We start from the raw sequence: 9,575 nt of genomic DNA on the forward strand, positions 1-9,575 counted from the left end.
GAGCTGATGTACTCATGCCAACGCAGCACCTCAGAAAGTGGATTTGGATTAGGCAGACAGAGAAAAGGACCTCAGAGACCTGACATACACACACACCCCAGTGTCCGTACACTAGCCCTTTAGCAGCATGCCACTACCCTGAGGGCATGAATGCACACACACACACACACAAATATGGAAAGATACACACGAATACCAACCAAGTGTCCACCTACTGTTTCTTTAGTGGTGTGCCACTGCCCTTAGGGTATGCAGATTTACACACAAACCCACAGCAGCTAGTGTGCACACATTCCACTGCTGATTCTGACATCATTGCAACTGAACTCATTGAATAAGACTGAAGTGATGTGAATGATAGCGAAGACAGGCTAGCAAAGGCTACAGACTGCTAATTACAAGTATGCAAGCATGTGTGTCCAAGTGTGTGAAACAGAGAGAGTGAGGGAATGTTTTCTTCCAGTGTTCGGCGTTGCTCGCGCACTCTGTGTGTCTTGCTGAGCAGTAGTTATGGTGCCAGTTATGGAGTGTTTGCCATAGCAGGGAGCTGCCTTGGCACAGTGCCCTAATTTAGGGGAATTAAAAAGCACTAGACAGGCCCCTTTGTGGCACCGTGCGCCCGCTTTAATCTCCCCACGCCTCAGCGGGCACCCACAGCACCAGGAGTGGGCACCGTGCCCACATGACCCCAGGCAATATGGAAATTGCCACCAAAAATCCTAACTAAGCGCCGAGCCCTGCCCCTGGTGCACAGTGTACACAGTACACACAGACATGCGCAGAGCAGTGCTATCACACACTCACACACACATGCACAGTGCATGAGGGACAACACCCAGTTCACAATGCACACTGTATACACACACACACACACACACACACACACACACACACACACACACACACACACATATACTTACACATATGATTAAAAACATGAAAAAGTAATTGCAGGCTGTTCACATTTGTACATAATTACAACACACTGAAATACACACATGCAAACACACGTGTAGTAGTTTCAGGGCACAGGGGCATGAAATGAAATACTCCCGCTGTTGTCCCTGTTGGCACACATGCCAGCATGTGTAGACACACATGCACACACACTCACACACATGCATGTTCACTTTTCCACTCATCCAAAGTTGGTGTGTGCTCTTTTTGAAGTGTAGGTGAGTGTAATGCTTGTCATGAGGTCATCCATCAGGGCTAATGAAACTGGCAGACCCTGACACCGTCTCACTGGGCAGCACCGCTGGCGCCGCAAGCTAACTCAAGGAGAAATGGACTGATTTAATTACACAGTGAGGGCACACGCGCACACACATGCACGTGTAAACACACCTGCATGTACATGCACAGAGAGAAAAGCACATACATGGACACACACTTTGCATACAGGTACATAATCATGAATAAAAATGCAATCACACACACAATCACACACGTTAAAAAGCCAAATGTTAGAGAGCGCACACACACAGCTCACAACACTCCATCAAATATTGCCCATTGGCTGCTTCTTGCCAGCACAGTGTACTGCCAGCTAGCAGACCGGTGCAACCTTTTTTAAAGTAGATGAACGTGTGTGTGTGCAAGCTCAACATTGATGTTAACCTTCTCTGATGAACACAACACTACATCATCATGGTCATCGTAAGTTACAGTGGACTTGTCATGAGTGCAGGAAAACTCATCGAGGGCACCATTAGTGAGCGAGCTGCAGTCTCCTCACTGCAGGTTCACAATGTTCCCTTCCCCTAAAACAAAGACCCACTTTGGCCCTGGAACAGGACGCACTCCCATCATCCCTCTCTCTCTCTCTCCCTCTCTCCCTCTCTGTCCATTTGTCTCCCTACTGGTTTCACTTAATAAGCTTCAAAGGTTTCTGGGCAACGTGGCTTTCAAAAAAAAAAAAAAAGTTACCATGGCATTTTTTTGGCACACAGCATCTTCCCTCTTGCTGAGGATATGGGGTTGCCATGACATCAGTGGGCACCTTATAAAGCATACAATTGTGTATGTGTGTGTGTGCGTGCACATGTGTGGACATCTTGTGCCAACCTCGGCTAAATGCTTAGACAGTGGTAGGAAACCCAGGACAGCGGTGAAGCCAGTGAGTTCAATTTTGCCCGCCAACTCATGCTTACACACCTCTATATCCAGGGCTGGGAGGGTTACTTTAAAAATGTATTCTGATACATGTGCCTGGTAAAAATGTAGTCAGTGACCTGATCCAACTATTACAATATTAAAGTATTATAACTTGATTTCTTCTTCTTTGGATTACCTCAATAGCAAATATGGTGAAACTGTTTAGTCTAATTAATGTTTTATGTTAATTGTTAGGTTTATGATTTGACCAGTATCTCTTCAACTGTTAAGATTGATTGTATGTTTTACATCAATAGCAGTAATTATCCACATCTGTATGTGCTTTAAGTATTTTATTCACACTTCACATTTAAACTTTATGTAAACTGCCATGAACTTATTCTGGTCTGGCGCTTGGTTTTTAACATTTTACCAGCATCACCAACTACAGTCCCCAAATATTTTTCAGTATTAGTATAATATAGGATTAGGAGTAGCAGTAGCAGTAGTACAAGTCGTAGACTAGAAGTAGTAGTCTGTTGTTGGAAAAAAAACCCCTCAGATGGGCCAAAACTCTTCAGGTTCTCCAAAACATACTTTTCTTAATATTTTCTTAATAAACTTCTTTGGAAAAAACTGAGAGAGTTCAAGTGCAAACACACCAAATCAAGGGCTGGTCCACGGAGAGCACACCGACTTACAGTCCCTTTGACGCCTTCTTTTATATCCAGTGTGGTTCTTCCTATCATGGAGCTTAGTTGTCGCTTGGTCTGTCTCTTCCTTATTTTATTATTTCAGGATTTTGACACCATTAATTAATTAATTTTTCATTCAAATGGGTTTTCATCCACCATTATTTCGACGACCTAGACCACTGTTGCCTTACATTTTCACAATATGTTTTGCTCGACCAATATTTCTGGGATTCCCTTGAGCGTCAACATTAAAACAAATGCCACAAGGCCTTTCATACAATAACGACCTTTCAGATACAACAAAAAGAACAAATTGCCGCAAATGCTGACAGGTTAGCTGGCTAACTGGATTTCTGTAGAGCTAATGTTAGTGGTTCATCTGTGTAGCTAACATCAGTGGTTGTTCTGTTCAAGCCTGACCATATCCCCCAACACACACACACACACACACACAAATGCACACACTGAAACTCTCTATTTCTCTGGTCTGTTCTTGAACATTTGCATTTAATCTCACTGTTTCAATGCTTATCAAACTGTATATGTGTGAACATGAAATAAAAACATAGCATAGCATGTTTTTTGGCTGTGACATATTACTGATTAATAAACTCAACAACAAAAGAACTGGCTAAGATAAACAGCATACATGCATTGTCTGCAAGTACATTCTGTGTTTGTTTTGGTTAAACTTACCCCAGAGAGTCTCAAATCCAAGTGCTAACTTTAAAATTGGCTCTGGATTTACACTGATGGTTAATGTTTTCAGACTGGCATCTTTCTTTGTTTCTGCTAATGTTTGTGTGTGTGACTTTGTGTGTGTGTGTGTGTGTGTGTGCATTTATCTTGAGCTCTTTCATCCAAAATAATTAACAGTGAAAGTAAAGTAACCTGAAATTCTTAATCTGCAGCAGACCTACACACAATTAATAATGATGAATGCAAGGGTCAAAGCCACGGCACTCACGCTAATACAGTATTAATAAACTGTGTGAACCTCAGTGACGTGCATGTCACTATATTTGGTTGATCTGCCAGGACGAATAATAGGGAGCACAGATACCTCCTGAAAATACTGACTGCATCAGCAAAAAAGCAATCACATTCAAGTGGTTACAGACCGACCCACAGTAGATTGAAATAATCAAAGAGATTTATGAGAAGGAAAGACTGACTTTCATCCTGAGACTGAGAAATGTTTTATACATCACAAGATGGACAAAATTTATTTGTTGGGATGAGGAACATAACTGGTTCTTTCCCCCCTCATCCTCACTGCTAAACTTTCATTTATCTTCTTTCTGCTGTTTTCTCTGTTAATCATGTATAATTAGATACAAATGATATAGAGCTTTAAAGACTAAATCCTTAATATGCAAGGTCTGTTGTGCGAAAGTTTATGAATGTCACAGTGCCTGGAAACGTTGTTGTTGTGCCGTGCTGTTATTTATTTATTTATTGTTAATCAAAATGATCTAATGATATCTAAGTATTAAAATAACAATAATAATAATAATAATTATAATGATCTGTGTGTGTTTTGTGTAAAAGTAATAACAATGATTTCTCCTGTTTCTTTTCATGATAGTCATATAGCTCCTTGACCTCAAAGTTGCATTTGCTTGAAATGAAACTACAATTTGGTGGTTTGGCTTCAGCAGTCGCTGCACACTTGAGCGCAACTGAGCCTCTACTAATGTGAAATGAATGGGAGCTGAGAGCAACTGCAGCGTGTCTCTAATTGTGGCCAAATCTTTCCACACATAGAACAAAGTTCTGATTTCAATTTAAGCTACTTAAAGACAGCCCGCTCCCTGACTGTGTAACATACAACAGTTACCCCTATAATTTCATCTTTCTTTTCAGTAATAGAAGTGGCAAAATGGTCGTTTCTTTGTTTCTATTTAAGGCAGTGAATTCTCAAAGCAATCACCACACCATGACATAGGAAAGGAACTGTAGTTGTAAACCTTTCTGCAAAATGAAAAACTTCACCAGCCTGATTGTGCTCTACATGCTCTCATGTGTACGTCTGTGCAGTCCTGCGGACAGGGCTTCTAGTGGCCTCTAGTGGTTTGTATATGTTGTTACTATGATGTTACAGCAGATTCACTGAACACAGTGCGCAGCTGTGTCCCAGTTCAATACTACGTACTAATGCTGCTGTGCCACGTACAAATCATCGTAGTGCTGTTTTAGCAGTAAGTATTCAAAAAATATCAACATACTTTCCTATTTCATACTCACAGGAAATTATGTGTGTGATGTGGGCTGTGAATAAAACTGCAACGCTGGAAAGACACAGCCAGATAAACCAGAGAGAGGGACATCGAGATAATTCTGGAGCACAACCATGGTCCCCCATTTCCTTTGTGCATTGCATTATGGGAGAATAGTGTCCATCAAAAGCACAATCAAAGGTCGACTGTAATAGTTTGCAAACTGCAGTCTGCTTTGAGTGGACTTTATTTTGCTATTCTTCCAGTGTGAACACACTATATACCAACACTGGTGAGGAAGTATTCTGACCTTTTAGTTAAATAACAGCACTAATAGATGATTGTAAAAATAATGATTTGCTAGCTTCACAATGTTTGTTTTGTCCAACCAACGGTCCAAATCTCAAAGTTATTACAAATAAATACCAATTATTGAAAAAAACAAAAAACAAAAAGAGGGGCAGCAAATTGTGAAGCTGGAACAATGAAATGTTTTGAAAAATTACTTAAATGATTATCAAAATAGTTGACAATTAATTTTCTGTCAGCTGACTAATTGATTAATCTACTTATTTATTTCAGCTTGTAAAAGCTTTTGGCTTGAATTTATAACAAAATATCATATTTTAATGTAAAGTTGTCAGACAAATGTAGTGCAGTAAAACAACATGCGCTCATCCCAACTAATATTTTTATAGGAGTGAAAGCAGAAAATGTCAGAAAAAGGAAAAACTCAAGCAAAGTACCCCAAATTGTTCTTAAGTACAGTACCTGAGTAAAAGTAATTATGTGACTGTATAATGAAAGAGATGCAAGATTACACATTTTTCAAACATGCTGACTGACCAGTCAAACAGATTGTTATACTATTTGCTGTGTAATGCACATGTAAGTACTCATCTCTACATGGACTTGGACACCAAAAATACCACTGTAACTGCAAAATATTTGTCAGACAAGAACATAACTTCTTACATATCACCAGTGCTGGGAAGCAGAACTACATATAAATAATTCCATATAATAATAATTCTCTCTCTCTCTCTCTCATATATATATATATATATATATATATATATATATATTTTTTTTTTTTTTTTTTTTTTTCATTTTATTGCTGTTTCTATTATTTTGTTAATAATAATCTCCCTTTGCTGCTGTAACACAGCAAATTTCCCCATTGTGGGATTAATAAAGGATTTTCTTATCTTAACAACGTTTTGCAGTTGTTTGGTGGTAGTTAAACTAAAACTTAAAATAAATAGTGATTAAAGTAGTTAAATTACTTTTTTTGGTCATTTGGGAAGAAAATGCAAAAAAAAAAAAGAAAAGAAAAGAGAAGAAATTATTTGTAATTGTTAGTTCACCATTGTTTCTCTGTGACTGTATGCAGCACCAGAACTGACATTTTAACTTTTGGTTTATGTATTACTTGTGAACAACTGGGCACTTTTTACTATAAACTCAACTGTCTGGCACTTTTACCAACATGACTTTTTGTATAATATTTTGCATCAAACATACATTTGCAATTTGATTTTTTTCTTTTTGTTTTACAAAATAGTTTGTTAACTTATGCTGCTCAGAAAAAGTAGTTCAAAGTACATTTCTACTTCTCTGTTGTAGCTTTGCTGCAGTTCATCATCTCAAACTTGGAATAAATGCTATTTTATGCTGTGCTTTCAAAGTAGCTTCCCCAACATTGGATATTATATTATAATATAAAAAACTTTGTCTCCTGTTGTAAGCTCTACTAATTTACTATTTATTTATTGGTTTATTTAAAAGGGACAGGACACATTAATTAACATTGCTGTAAATGCATCAGAGTTAGCCAAGAGGCTGTTTTTCAGCTGTTGTCCCAGGACAGATGTTAAAAGTCAACCTAAAACCAGATAAAACAGGTTATACTAGAAAGTGTAGCCCTTGAATCATCATATAATGAGCAATGAAACGTGACGATAATACAACAGAATTTTTTTCTTCAATGTCACCCACATCACATAACAAAAAAAAAAGCTTTTTCTGTTTAGGAAGGACATCTTAGATAGGAATGGGACTGTTTATATAGCTGATGGTAATGTACCGGGACATAACACAAAGACCATTGACTTTTGGTTAACTTCTGCATAACAAGGTCATTTTTTCTCACCAGGCAAAATCATTTTTTGAAATTAATGCAATGCACTTTCTTTTTTTCAAATTAAAGTAAATGTTAAAATAATCTTGTGTCTCCCTCTGGGTTTGTGCAATCTGTTCTATGTCCATTGAATTCACGACCATTCTTGTCTGCTCTTTCAAATCGATGTGTGAACTTTTCCAAGCTACCAGGAATGTGGATCATCTTGGGCTTTGCCAATATCTCCCTACATCTCCAAAAACTGAAGAAAACACTTTACATACTGTAAATATGTTGAATGGTCAAAAGTCAGAACTATATCATTGATTATAATTATCCAAAGTGAAATGTTGGTTAGATTTCTAGATCTAGATTTCTTTCCCAAAACGAGACAGATTCTGTTTTGTGGGTGAAACGTGAACAGGCCAATAAGAGAAAAGAGAGGATTGTGACGGCTTTGGGAAATAAGCCTTTTGACAAGTTCTTCAAATTGCAATGCATATGTGCAGTACTAATCTCTGTTTCACCCCAGCACTATAAAACTGCCTAACAGAACCCAGGTCACATAATTCTTAACAAAAAATCCCTCCCTGGGACCCAGAACATGAGTTTAATAGTTATTCTTATTAGCTTGTACAACTGCTGGGAGGCTGCAAAATAAAATAGCTGTTTTTCTGTTGATCTGTTTACGCTCGCCTGAGGAACTTTACAACCGAAAGAGCCAAGACTTCAGAGCAACCAAAAAAAAAAAAAAAAACCTTTCTCTCTCTCCCTCACAGCCAAAGTGGACTTATTATGTTACTGATGGCAGAATTCCCAGTGTGGAATTAGGACTTTGAGCTCCGATAACGTTCCTGAATCCCAGCACGGCGCTGCTTTTACTGGTGGTGGTCACACACTGCTTTCTGTATCGCCCTGAGCCAAACCAGCCGAGGAATTAGTCATTAATAGGGGGACAACTTCAGGCTGCTACTGTTTCCCATACTGATGAAGAAAGAATATAATTGTACAATGATCTTTGTGATGTGGTGGAGGGTTCAGAAATGTTTCACTCTGTGTTTTTGAGAGAGTGTGTGTGCGTTTTTTGACATTTTAACCATATCTCTGCTCCATTTGAGAATTTTTGCGTGGATTTATTTTGGGCAGCCCCCTAATAGTTGACTAAACTGTTTGTTGACGGGAAGAGTCTCGGCTGACCAAGTTTTCATTAGTCCGTTAGTCGCAGAACCAGCCCCTAAATTCCATCCAGGAGTTCTGTCTTGCCGTTAGGCCCAAGTATCGGGACTGTTGCAACACAGACCCAGACCCAGCGCCAGCACAAACTGACTGAAGGTGGCATTCAGAATTTTCATAAAATAAAGTTAGCAAATTAGCAATAAAGTACAGTGAACAGGTCATTACTGAGAAATAAACCCCAACAATGTGATGCAAGACTCCAATGCAAAACTTATCCCATACTTACTTACCAAAAAAAATTAATAATCTGACATAAAATTTAAAAACTGATTTTATGGATTTTTGCTACACCAGAATAATCAGAACTGCGTCCATAGCAACAGCCTTTTCTTCATAGCAGCGGTCTATTATGCATAGCAACAGTCAGCTATGAGGTAATAGTAGAAATTAGAATACCGTAATTGACCAATCGGAACAGAATACTAAACCAAGCAGTGTAATAAATCTGTTTAACTTTGCAATAGTCTCAGAAAGTCAACTGTTTCAAAATCAAAGAATACTTTTATTAATCAGAGCACTAATATAAGAATGTAGCACCAACAGAGAGCAAATTCTGAAAAATTCTCTGTTAAAATCAGCAGGATGGGGGGCACAGCTGTTCATGGCTTGTAACTCTCTCTTGCCACTGTTGTTTAGAAAGGTTCCTGCCCAAGGCGAATTTTATACGTCACACTAGATGCCATTATCGTGTTACATGTTATGCCCATCACGTCACTTTTGGTTCTGCAATAACAGCACGCTGAATAATATCAAACACGAAATTCTTAATCAATATGGGGCACTTGTGCTTAACTGGAGCGTTGGTGTTTGCTTACACCACTAACAGGGGAGCTTTGAATTGCAGCCTCAGAGGCCAACGGAGGCCAGTTTCATGACCAGGAATACAGTGCCAAGGTGATTTACTGACCAGAACCCTGACTCCAAGAACCATGAAGACACAGCGGGTTCAGGCGGGGACATGAGCCCTGAAGCAGTTGAGAAGCAAGTTTGGAACTTAGCGAGTTAATTTCTAAGTATGCATCATCCATCGCGTCGATAAGTCAGAGAGTATTTCTTTTTGTTGAGTGGGAAATTATTTATAGACAGACGAAGTCCCTCCCCTTCCAGTGTGCCCCGTGGAACATGATTTTAGAAAAATTATGAATGCTAGTCTATGGCAAGGGACAAATAACTTTTTTGTTCCTGCTTGATCTGTGTTGCTAATCACAC

Source organism: Lutjanus erythropterus, chromosome 3, assembly GCF_056507025.1.
Source record: "Lutjanus erythropterus isolate fLutEry1 chromosome 3, fLutEry1.hap2, whole genome shotgun sequence".
Taxonomy (NCBI): Eukaryota; Metazoa; Chordata; class Actinopteri; order Lutjaniformes; family Lutjanidae; genus Lutjanus; species Lutjanus erythropterus.